Below are 13,585 nucleotides of genomic sequence, written 5' to 3'. Positions count from 1 at the left end.
GGGAATAACTCTATTCCTTAATACTTGTTCGTTTCGATCGACAATCTCAATAGGCTGTTCCTCATACGACATGTCTTCAGTTATTTGAATCGGTTGATAGTCTAGCACATGTGAAGGGTCTGCAATGTACTTTCTTAACACAGACACATGAAATACATTGTGAAGCCTAGACAGACTTGGTGGTAAAGCTATGCGATAGGCCACCGGACCAATTCTCTCTAAAATCTCAAATGGTCCAATAAATCTAGGGCTAAGCTTCCCTTTCTTCCTGAACTGAAACACCCCTTTCCATGGCGATACTTTCAAGAAAACAAAATCTCCTTTTTCAAATTCCAACTCACGTCTACGACGATTTGCATAACTCTTCTGTCTGCTCTGAGTTGTTTGAAGACGTCCTCTAATCAACTTGATTTTATCAACAGTAATCTGTACTAATTCTGGACCCAAAAGTTTGCTTTCACCAACCTCATCCCAGCAAATTGGGGACCTACACTTTTTTCCATATAATGCCTCAAATGGTGCCATGCCAATACTCGAATGGAAGCTATTGTTATAAGCAAATTCGATCAACATTAGGTGCTCTTCCCAACCACCACTCAAGTCTAGTACACAAGCTCAAAGCATATCCTCAAGGGTTTGAATAGTCCTTTCGGATTGTCCATCTGTCTGTGGATGGAAAGCAGTGCTAAATCTCAATTTCGTCCCCAACTCTTTATGTAAGCTAGCCCAAAATCTTGAAGTGAATAATGGATCTCTATCAGACACTATTGACACAGGAACTCCATGAAGCCTTACTATCTCTTTAATGAACAACTTAGCTAGTTGCCCTACATTGTCTGTACTCTTCCTTGCCAAGAAATGAGCCGATTTCATCAATCGATCAACAATTACCCAAATGCAATCACATCCCCTCCTAGAACGAGGTAATCCAGAGACGAAATCCATTGTTATGTGTTCCCATTTCCACTGAGGAATAAGAAGCATTTGTAAAGTTCCTGCTGGTCTTTGATGTTCGATCTTCTTGTTGGCAGACTAAACATCGAGACACAAAAGCAGCAATATCTCTCTTCATATTCCTCCACCAAAAACTCTGCTTTAGATCACGATACATTTTAGTACTACCAAGATGCATACTGTAAGATGATTCATGTGCTTCTCTTAAGATCTCTCCCTTCAACTCTTCGTCTGCTGGCACGCATAGCCTTTGCCCCAACCATAATGCATCCCCATTATCAAGTCTAAATCCGGGCTTATGTCCTTTGTTCACATCTTCACAAATTTTATTGAGTTCTATGTCATTCTTTTGAGCTACCTTAACTTTATCAATTAGAGTAGGTTGGACTATTAAATGTGCTAACAAGTCTGCTCACCCATGAGCAACTACCTCAATCCCACATCTTCTCAAGTCCTTTACCAAAGGTGATTGCATGGTGATAAGATGAGCCATGCACCCAGATGATTTCCTACTCAAGGCATCTGCTACCACGTTTGCCTTACCTAGATGGTAATTAATAGAACAATCAAAATCCTTCACCAACTCCAACCATCTTCTTTGCCTCAAATTCAATTCCTTTTGAGTAAACAAGTACTTCAAACTCTTATGATCGGTGAAGATCTCATAAGTCTCCCCATACAAATAGTGTCTCCAGATTTTTAGAGCAAACACTATAGCAGCTAACTCCAAATCATGAGTTGGATAGTTTTGTTCATGACTCTTTAACTGCCTAGAAGCATATGCTATAACCTTACCATGCTGCATTAAAACACAACCCAAACCTTTTCTCGAAGCATCACTGTAAATCACAAAACCTCCACCTTCAGAAGGGAGAGTTAAAATGGGGGCAGTCACCAAATGACTCTTGAGCTCTTGAAAGCTCTGTTCACATGCCTCATCCCAATTGAACTTCACATTCTTCTTAGTCAAATTAGTCAATGGTGCTGCTATGCTAGAAAATTCTTTGACAAAGCGCCTATAATAACCTGCCAATCCTAAGAAACTCCTTACTTCAGTCACACTAGAAGGCCTTTCCCAATTCACAATTACCTCCACTTTGGCTGGATCTGCTGAAATACCATCATTCGTCACTATATGCCCCAAAAACATCACACGATCTAGCCAAAACTCACATTTCTTAAATTTTCCATACAACTTCTTCACCCGCAATGTTTCTAATACAATCCTCAGGTGCGTCTCATGCTCCTCCTTACTCTTAGAGTAAATCAATATGTCATCAATAAAGACGATGACAAACTGGTCAAGGTAAGGTTGGAAGATCCTATTCATCAAATCCATGAACACTGCAGGAGCATTAATTAATCCAAAAGGCATAACTAAGAACTCATAGTGTCTATAACAAGTTCGAAAAGCTGTCTTCGATACATCCTCACTTCTTATTTTCAATTGATGGTAGCCAGATCGTAAATCAATTTTAGAGAATACCGCTGCACCTCGTAATTGATCAAAGAGGTCATCAATTCGAGGAAGAGGGTATTTATTCTTGACAGTAATTATATTCAACTGTCGGTAATCAATACACAACCTCATTGAACCATCTTTCTTCTTTACGAACAAAACGGGAGCACCCCAAGGCGACACACTAGGACGGATGAAACCCTTATCTAGTAACTCTTGCAGCTGGACTTTCAGTTCTTTCAATTCAATGGGTGCCATCCGATATGGCGCCTTGGATATAGGTGTAGTACCGGAAACTAATTCTATAGTAAACTCAATCTCTCTTTCTAGGGGTAGTCCAGGAAGTTCTTCAGGAAATACATCAATAAACTCCCTTACAATAGGTATGTCTTCAAGGCACGCCCCATCGGGATGGTCAGCAACTATATACGTTAAAAATCCTTCACACCCCTTCTTTAGCATTTTCATTGCCTTAACCATAGAAATCAAAGCTTTATGACTCTTATGATTCCCTTGAAAATGAAATTCTTCCTCGCCAGGTAGGCGAAAAATAATTTCCTTAGTAAAACAATCTATTGAAACATGGTAAGGTCCTAACCAATCCATCCCCAAAATCAAATCAAAATTGTGCATCTCTAAAGGTAGGAGATCCACAAGGAATTCTCTATTACACAATCTGATCACACATGACTTATAGACATGATCTATTAATTGGCAATCCCCCATAGGGGTACTAATTGTCACGTGAACATCTAGTGGTGTGATAGGCACATCAGCATAACGGGCAAACACACAAGATACAAATGAATGTGTAGCACCAGGATAAAAAAGAACTTTGGCTTCTTTAGAGAATAAGGACAATGTACCTGATACTACATCATTGGACACCTCAGCATCTTTCTCCGTCAGAGCAAAAACAAGCCCTTGCACCTTCGGTTTCTTCCTCTGCCCTTCGTTAGTCGGAGTATTTGTAGTCTCGCTACGTCTCTTTGGGCAATCCATAATCCTATGCCCAGATTCTCCACAAGCAAAACATGCTCCAGTTTTCCAATGGCATTCACCAGGGTGCCTCCTTTCACAATGTCGACAAATGGGGTAGTTCCTCCGAGCAGTGTCATCAGGAACACCCTTATTATCCCATTTGTTACCTCCACCATTATACTTCTGGGAGTGAGTACCCTGCCTATAAGAACTTCCATTTCGCGGTCCACCTTGTCGATTCTTTTTATTTCTCTGATCCCTCGTAACTTGAGCTTCAAGAATATCCTTCTCCGCAAGAATAGATTATTTAGTATTAGACGTTTGAATATGTGGATTTATTTGAATAAGAATTGGAAGTATTTCAATTTGAAACTTATGAGTAAAGATTATGATTTGTGAGTAACCTCCTTCTTCACGTGCTCCGCTTGTGTTAGATTTGGGGTGTTACAATAATGATTGAGCAGGGTTGTGTTCACAGAGATTGGTAATTATTTAAATCATTTTAAAATGTAAAATGCAAAATGGGGGGATTGTTGACAATAATAAAAATCAAACTAAAATAACAAGAATGCAAATTCAAATTGTAATTCAAATTGGGAAAAGCTCTGGTTGAAGGAATTAACTCAGCTTGATTCGACTACTGATCATTGATTCAAATATAAATCATTACTACTTATGAATAGACTGATTATAGCTACTGAGACACTCTAATAGCCAATCTCTCTTTAAATAGTCGAAAACCAAGGTACGACCATTGGTTATTTTCCTAATCAATAGACAACCCTAGATATGATCATAGAATTTAATCAATTGACAGCCTGAAAAATCAGAGAGACCAAAATCCTAATCAACAAACGCATACGATTTTTCATTTAAATTAAATTGTTTATTCTCATAACACAACGCACTACTATGCTATTTGTCACAAAGATTAAAATCTTCATACGATGAATCTTTTAATTGACAATAGATTAAGTTGTTAATTAAAAAGTGGTCAATTATCTAATTAACAAACATAATCATGACAATAATTTAGAGAATAAACAAATACCCAAAAAATAATAAAACAATTAAAGCATAAGAAAGATCTCACCATAATGATGAATCAAAGTTTTATTAACCTTCAACCAGAATAATAGGTTTAGTTCTTCATAGAGAGAAGAGAAAAATTTAGATCTAGGGTTTTCTTTTTTCTTCAAAAATCTCATCCCCTTTGTTTTTCAAGTCTCCTCTCTCTTATAGAGTTTTTCCAAAAATAAAATACTAATATCTAAAATATTATCTAAATATTAAATTCAAAATTACAAAAATAAGCAAAAAGACAAAACACGTTAAAATAAAAACTGCAGGCCCTTAGTTGACAGTACGCGCCCACGCCTTATCAATAAAGTTCTTCTGAAGCTCATAATTTCTCCAAGAAAATAATCATCCTCAGACATCATCTTGTAGCTCAATCTTAGCACCAATCAATAGAATTGCACCTACACAAATAAAACACAAGTAAATCACTATTATTAAGTGCAAAACATCGATATTAAACGAAGTAAACAATGCAAAACTAGTGCATAAATTGCACTATAACAGCAGTCCTATCTCGTGTAAGTCAGTAATGAATTAATTAAAGTTTGCAGACAAATTACTCAAAAGCTGCCGCTGATTCATTATTCACATTACCCAAATTCAGTGCAGAACTTATCATAAGTTTTCCAAAAATTTTGTGCTTTATTTGGCTTCACTCATGTAAATTTTTTCCACCCAAATCCCAAGTACTTCCTGCAATATCACTCCTGTGTAGATGTTTTCCCCTAAGACATGTTTAACATTAGTTCAGGGTAACAAAGTTACAACCTTTCCTGCTGTGTGCAACAAGTTATTAAATTTGAGTATTTAGTTCTGTATTACTACTACTAGTAAGAGAGGCGAAATGGAAATATGAACTCAAGTTTGTACAAAGTTTGTTAATAAATAAATGAGTTGATAAAGAGACATTTTAAATATTTACAACAAATGGAGAATGATATCTAGTTCTGTATTCCATGTTTAGAGTCCAGTTGTGATTGATAGTGATATAATTACCCCCACTGGAGATTTTAATTATGAAGCTCCACTAAGAATTTATTATAATATGTTGCACCTTTCTATACAATCATCTGGAATAATAACATATCAAAAAAATAATAACTCGACTTACCGGGTAAGAAAGAAAAGAAAGACGCTAAAAGAGAAGCAGAGATTCAAAGACTTGACCACTTTGTTGGAGGAACAATTACGTAAATCTCCAGAATACTGAAATAAAGCACTTACAATATCTAGCATTATGTGTATATATATGTATACATCCAAAGACAAGAATTCGAAGATTAGATCTCTCATTTCATTTTATGCTCAAAGCAATGGCCTTTGTTCCACAAGCACTACCAAGGAAGAGTAGGCACAAAGTTAACAAACACACATAGAAAATATGACATTAACAAGTTGCAGCATCATCATCCAGAAACTTCACTCTAATCGTCTTGAGCTTTGCAGCGGCATCTTTCACAGATACCCTCTGTTATGGTGACTTCATGCAACAATCAAACGCCAAATGCATGATGCTTAATAAACAATTCATTTTGGCGGAAAAAGCTTGCTCTTCTCTTACTAATTTGCATCAACAGCATCCGTCAGTGCCTGAGGTAATGAGTCCTTTATCTAGTCTCCTAAACTTATTTCTCCACTAAACATTTCATCAGTGGGCGTCTTTCTCGTGAAAGTTTCCATCAGTAAAACACAATAACTATAGATTTCACATTTGGCCGAAATTATTCCTTCTGATCCGTACTCTGCAATTTTTGGTTTCAATATATCAAATATGAGATTATGAAACAGATGATAAACAAATAATCTTTTGATAGCCAAGGTGACCCAAACTTTCCCTGTGCTTGGAAAAAGAGCAAAAATTTGATACTATAATTGAAACCTTACCTGGTGCCATATAACCAATTGTAGCCATTGTCATTATGAATCTAGAAGAATCTTATTTGTTAATGAATGATTCCAGAATGCACAACTGAGCTTGCATTGCTCTATTTATACTGATTACAAAACTGATGATACAGACATTTCATTTTATAACTAACTACTAACAAATATTGCCCTAAGCCTATTACAATGTGCCATCTGTTAATTATTCCAACAGTACTAGAATCTTCACATAACGACTTGGACACATCAGCATAAAGTCTGTTAACCACCATACAGTTCAACTACACACACCATCTGCACTCCTGCACATACTCATCATAAGCCAATCTCAGCAACTCAGCTCAGCTGCACACATATGCTCTGCATACTCACACTCTGCACATTTCTATTAGCATACTATATAATCTAACAGGAGCTTAAAAAGAGTGTTCTTAGAGAAGTCAAGGCATTGCGCTATATGTCCGAAGAGCGTATTTTCATTTAAAAATAAACCAATCAACGCTCTAAGTAGCAAAAATCGTTGGGAATGTATCCTTACAAATTATTGGCATCGTGATATAAATCTTGTAGTGTCTTTAACGTTCCCACTGATGTTGGAATAGTTCCATCCAAGTAGTTTGACAATAAGGATATGAATTATGATCTTTCTTGTTCAGCGATTTTGAGATTTTACTAATCAGTTGAAAAAAACAATGATGGAGAATGTTTGAATTGGGCCTTTTATTTTAATTATAGACTAAATTAAATAATAATTTTCATGAGAAAAATACTTATATCCATAACATCATTCAAACTTTAAAAAAGATTCAGAATTAAAAATCAAACTTTCGTACTCTGATAATTTTGGTAGTACATTCAATTAGTAGATTATTTTAGGAAAGAAGATTAGAATAGGCTATAGGTTACGGTAGTTTTGCGGTCACTTAATCACAACCTTTAACCTTGGTATAGTAGAAGTTTGACTTTTTTACTAGAAAATATATCATTAACAATTTTATTCACTAATTAATGGTTAACGATAACTAGGGGAGCACAATTTTAGTCTTATGAGTACTTTTGGGTGGTCATATTGGTGAATGTTCTATGCTGAATTTGTGCTATCAAACGTTGATGGAGAAACACAATTTTCTTCTTAGAAAAAATTATTATCTAAACATTCACACATGTTATAAGGGATTCGAACTAAGACCTAAGTCTTATTAGTGCGTAGGAAAAACAATGTTAATGAAACTAGGTCTTGGTCTCGTAGAGAAAAACAATTTGTTTGTTATACAAATTGAAAAAACGAGCATGCATTCTCTTTATTCGTGGGATCTACTTTCCTTAATTTTGTTCTCATTCTTTATTTTGTTATATCATGAGGATACACAAAAATAATGTAGGCTGAGTTTGATTGTGAATAATCTCTTGTGGAAGGAAATGACTGTAAGGATTAGTTAGAATAAAACTATATGCGGAGGGAGATGGGGTACTTGGTGGGATGAATAGTTTGATTCTGGGGAAAAATAAAATACATAACATTGATAGAGGCCGATCAGATTTCTCTGTCCCATCTACGCTGTGATCAAAACAATTGGCTCATATTCCACAAGCACAAACAAGACAGAGCAGCAAGTTAGCAACATTCGGAACGAGTTCAAACGGAGGTGGATGACATGTCACTCTGAGGTTATATGAATGCTGATTAACAACTATTATTTTCAGAGGTTGTTGAGAGAGCTCAAAGAGAGTTAGAGAGAAAAAGTCATCTTGATTTGTTCTCTATAATGCCCTTGAGGCTATTGTAACCTTGTTCTCCTGAGATTAGTGAAGCCATTAATTTGATCTTGATCCACTGTAGATGTAGTCACCTCTGGTGCTGAACTACTATAAATCTGTGTTCTTTGTTTACTGATCTATTCATTGTTAATTTCCATTTCAAATAAGTGTTTGTGAATCTTGAGTATTTCTTGTCCAACATTGTGGTCTTGGGGTGTTAATTTGGGATCGAATCACAACACCCATAAACATATCATCTGTGGGCTTCTTTCTTTCCACCAATAAAACGCCATGGCTATAAACATCGCATCTGGAAGGAATAATTCCCTCTATTTCGTAGTCTGCTTTTTTTTTCTTTTAAATTTCAACATATCAGAAAGAGGTTTCTTTATGAAATGATTTGTAAATAAATAGCGTTTGGAATAAATTTTGCTTGTGTTTCAAAAAAGGGGCAAAGTTCGAAATACACTTGAGACATTACCTGATGTCGTGCAAACAATTGTGGCAATTGTCAGTGTTATCGCAGTATCATCTGATTAAGTATTTACTCTTGATTCGGATCACCTAATCTGAACTTAATGAAAGATTATGGTCTTGTATGATTTTATGAATGTTGAACAACCCAGTCTTATCTCATGTAAGTCAGTAATAAATTAATTAAAATTTACTGACAAGTTACAAACTCAAGAACTACTGCTGCTTCATTAATCACATTACCCAAATTCAGCTCAGAACATATCATAAGTTTTCCAAAATTTTTATGCTTCTTTATTTTGGCTTCATTCATGTAATTCTCTCCCCCCCCCCACAAATCCCAAGTACATTCTGCAATATTGTTTGATGTCAAATGTGAAAGCACGTTTCTGTACAGACACTTTCCCCTTAGACATGTGTACCTTTGGTTCAGGTAAGAATGTGCAGCAAGCTGTCAGATCAGAGTGAAATCGGAAGCAGGGTTGTGGTTGATGGCAATCTTATCACCAGCAGAAGGCCAGGAACTTCCATATAGTTTGCACTGGCAATTGCGGAGAAGTATTTTGGTCGCAACAAAGCACTGGAGCTTGCAAAGATAATGCTTTACACTCATACCTAAACGATTGTAACGAGAACTGGTCTACTATTGAACTGGAGTATTCATTTCTATATTACTACTACTAGCAGAGGCGAAATGGAAACTTGAATTCATGTTTGAATATGGATTCTCTGTGTTGATTTGCACAACAGTTTGTTTATAAATGAATGAGTCCATATCTAGTATTAAGTCTGTATGTGTACAAAGTTACAAATTCGAAGATTGGATTTCTAATTTCAATTTATGTTTTGCTCAAAGTAATGGCATTAATTCCACGAGCACAAGAAGGCAAGAGTACGCACAAAGTTAACTGGTTGCTGCAGCATCGTCCAGGAACATCACTTTAATCTTTTTGAGCTTTGCTGCAGCGTCTGTCATATTTATCCTCTTGTCGGGTGACTCCATACAACAATCCAATGCCAAATCCATAATGCTTAATATACAATCCATTTTGGCAAAAAAAGCTCGCTCTTCTCGCACCAAATTTGCGGCAACAACTTCAGTCAATCCGTGAGGTAATGACTCCTTTACCCATCTCCTTAAACTCATTTCTCCTGTGAACATTTCATCGGTGAGCCTCTTTCTTGTGAAAGTTTCCATCAACAAAACACCATAGCTGTAGATATCACATTTAGCTGAAACAATTCCTTCTGATCCATACTCTGCATTTTTTAATTTCAATTATGAAACAAATGATAAAACAAACAATTTTTTGATAATTAAGTTAACCCAAACTTTGCTCGTGCTTGAAAAAAGAGCAAAAAATTTAATTACAATTGAAACTTTACCTGGTGCCATATAATCAATTGTAGCCATTGTCATGGTTTGTGGCACAGAATCTTCTCCTTCACCTAGGAGTTTGGAAATATTGGAAAAATATGCTCTTTAAAAGCATATGTGTTTATTTAATTGTAATAAATAATTTTTCTGATTAATAAAATAAATGAGGTATTTTATTCAAATATCTTAATTGTATTAATATTTGTATTAAAGTCCATTTAATCATATTATATGTATTTATGTGATCACCATGTGGATTCACAGAAGACATAAATACAAGTTATCTTATGATTAAATAAATTTAGTTCGCAGTTGATAAATAAAGTTGGGCACTTTATTTAGGTATAGACTGTAATAAATTCATTGAATGATTTGTCTTAATCATGTATGAATTTATTGATGTAGTACGTCTACATTGAATAGGATCACATATGAGATTTAATTAACTTTGTAATAACTGTCAGACTTATTAAATCTCATAGGCGTTGATTTTACTGTAATCTTAATCTTGAGTTAATTATGATTTCATGATTGTAATTGTTATTCTATTTGAGTTACCAATGGGCATGACACATCCTTGTGGTCAAGATTACCCGGTATCTTGGTGGGAGCAATTATGAGTATTGGAGTTATGGATTAACAATATAGAATTTGTACAGCACATCTCTTGATAGGTTTTCGGCACTTAATCATAGAATTCTCTAGCTAGAGTGTGTCAATAAATTTAGTATGTTGAAAATGATCATTAGAGAAAACCAGTAAGGATCAAGGAATAAGATGTTATTAAATTGATTGGACAGTTGAGATATCAATTTAATTAACAATGTGGCACAAAGGATTGTGCAATAAAGAAATCAATGTGGCTTGGGACAAATTATTATTCGAGCATACAATTATGGAAGTCAGTTCCTGTCATGACCCAACCCAGACCTGACAAGATATTGTCCGCTTTGGGCCTTAACAAGGCCCGCACGGATTTGTTCTTGGGGCGGCCATACACCCCAAAACGCGTCTTGTCAATTAAGGTGTGGATCACCCCTTATAAACCCAGCATCTCTCCCGTGCTTTGCCGATGTGGGATTCGCCTAGGGTGTTACATACACCCCCCCTTGGGGACTCAGCGTCCTCGCTGAGGTTTGCCCCACCATCGCTCAAGAGGACACGCGGAGCCGCTCTGATACCACAATTGACATTGATGTATTTCCTGAAGATCTTCCGGGACTACCCCCAGATCGAGAGGTTGAGTTTACTATAGAATTAGTTCCTGGTACTACACCTATATCCAAGGCACCATATCGGATGGCACCCATTGAATTAAAAGAACTAAAGGTCCAGCTACAAGAATTACTAGATAAGGGTTTCATTCGTCCTAGTGTGTCGCCTTGGGGTGCTCCCGTTTTGTTCGTAAAGAAGAAAGATGGTTTAATGAGGTTGTGTATAGACTACCGGCAGTTGAATATGGTTACCGTCAAGAAAAAATACCCTCTTCCCCGAATTGATGACCTCTTTGATCAATTACGAGGTGCAGCGGTATTCTCTAAAATTGATTTACGATCTGGCTACCATCAATTGAAAATAAGAAGTGAGGATGTATCGAAGACAGCTTTTCGAACTCGTTATGGACACTATGAGTTCTTAGTTATGCCTTTTGGATTAACTAATGCTCCTGCAGCGTTCATGGATTTGATGAATAGGATCTTCCAACCTTATCTTGACCAGTTTGTCATCGTCTTTATTGATGACATATTAATTTACTCTAAGAGTAAGAAGGAGCATGAGACGCACCTGAGGATTGTATTAGAAACATTGCGGGAGAAGAAGTTGTATGGAAAATTTAAGAAATGTGAGTTTTGGCTTGATCGTGTGATGTTTTTGGGACATATAGTGACGAAGGATGGTATTTCAGCAGATCCAGCCAAAGTGGAGGTAATTGTGAATTGGGAAAGGCCTGCTAGTGTGACTGAAGTAAGGAGTTTCTTAGGATTGGCAGGTTATTATAGGCGCTTTGTCAAAGGATTTTCTAGCATAGCAGCACCATTGACTAATTTGACTAAGAAGAATGTGAAGTTCAATTGGGATGAGGCATGTGAAAAGAGCTTTCAAGAGCTCAAGAGTCATTTGGTGACTGCCCCTGTTTTAACTCTCCCTTCTGAAGGTGGAGGTTTTGTGATTTACAGTGATGCTTCCAGAAAAGGTTTGGGTTGCGTTTTAATGCCACATGGTAAGGTTATAGCATATGCTTCTAGGCAGCTAAAGAATCATGAACAAAACTACCCAACACACGATTTGGAATTGGCTGCTATAGTGTTTGCTCTAAAAATCTGGAGACACTATTTGTATGGGGAGACTTGTGAGATCTTCACCGATCATAAGAGTTTGAAGTACTTGTTTACTCAAAAGGAATTGAATTTGAGGCAAAGAAGATGGTTGGAGTTGGTAAAGGATTTTGATTGTTCTATTAATTACCATCCAGGTAAGGCAAATGTGGTAGCGGATGCCTTGAGTAGGAAATCATCTGGGTGCATGGCTCATCTTATCACCATGCAATCTCATTTGGTAAAAGACTTGAGGAGATGTGGGATTGAGGTAGTTACTCATGGGCAAGCAGACGTGTTAGCACATTTGACAGTCCAACCCACTCTAATTGATAGAGTTAAGGTAGCTCAGAAGAACGACATAGAACTCAATAAAATCCGTGAAGATGTGAGCAAAGGACATAAGCCCGGATTTAGACTTGATAATGGGGATGGATTATGGTTGGGACAAAGGTTATGCGTGCCAGCAGACGAAGAGTTGAAGGCGGAGATCTTAAGAGAAGCTCATGAATCATCTTACAGTATGCATCCTGGTAGTACTAAGATGTATCGTGATCTAAAGCAAAGTTTTTGGTGGAGGAATATGAAGAGAGATATTGCTGCTTTTGTGTCTCGGTGTTTAGTCTGCCAACAAGTAAAGATTGAGCATCAAAGACCAGCAGGAACTTTACAAATGCTTCCTATTCCTCAGTGGAAATGGGAACACATAACAAAGGATTTCGTTTCTGGATTACCTCGTTCTAGGAGGGGATGTGATTGCATTTGGGTAATTGTTGATCGATTGACGAAATCAGCTCATTTCTTGGCAAGGAAGAGTACAGACAATGTAGGGCAACTAGCTAAGTTGTTCATTAAGGAGATAGTGAGGCTTCATGGGGTTCCAGTGTCAATAGTGTCTGATAGAGATCCACTGTTCACTTCAAGATTTTGGGCTAGCTTACATAAAGAGTTGGGGACGAAATTGAGATTTAGCACTGCTTTTCATCCACAGACAGATGGGCAATCCGAAAGGACTATTCAAACCCTTGAGGATATGCTTCGAGCTTGCGTCCTAGACTTGAGTGGTGGTTGGGAAGAGCACTTAATGTTGATCGAATTTGCTTATAACAATAGCTTCCATTCGAGTATTGGCATGGCACCATTTGAGGCATTATATGGAAGAAAGTGTAGGTCCCCAATCTGCTGGGATGAAGTTGGTGAAAGAAAACTTTTGGGTCCAGAATTAATACAGATTACTGTTGATAAAATCAAGTTGATTAGAGGACGTCTTCAAACAGCTCAGAGCAGACAGAAGAGTTATGC

This window comes from Citrus sinensis, chromosome 3, assembly GCF_022201045.2.
Source record: "Citrus sinensis cultivar Valencia sweet orange chromosome 3, DVS_A1.0, whole genome shotgun sequence".
NCBI lineage: Eukaryota > Viridiplantae > Streptophyta > Magnoliopsida > Sapindales > Rutaceae > Citrus > Citrus sinensis.
The sequence above is the reverse complement of the archived record's forward strand: the minus strand, read 5'-3'. Positions refer to the sequence as shown.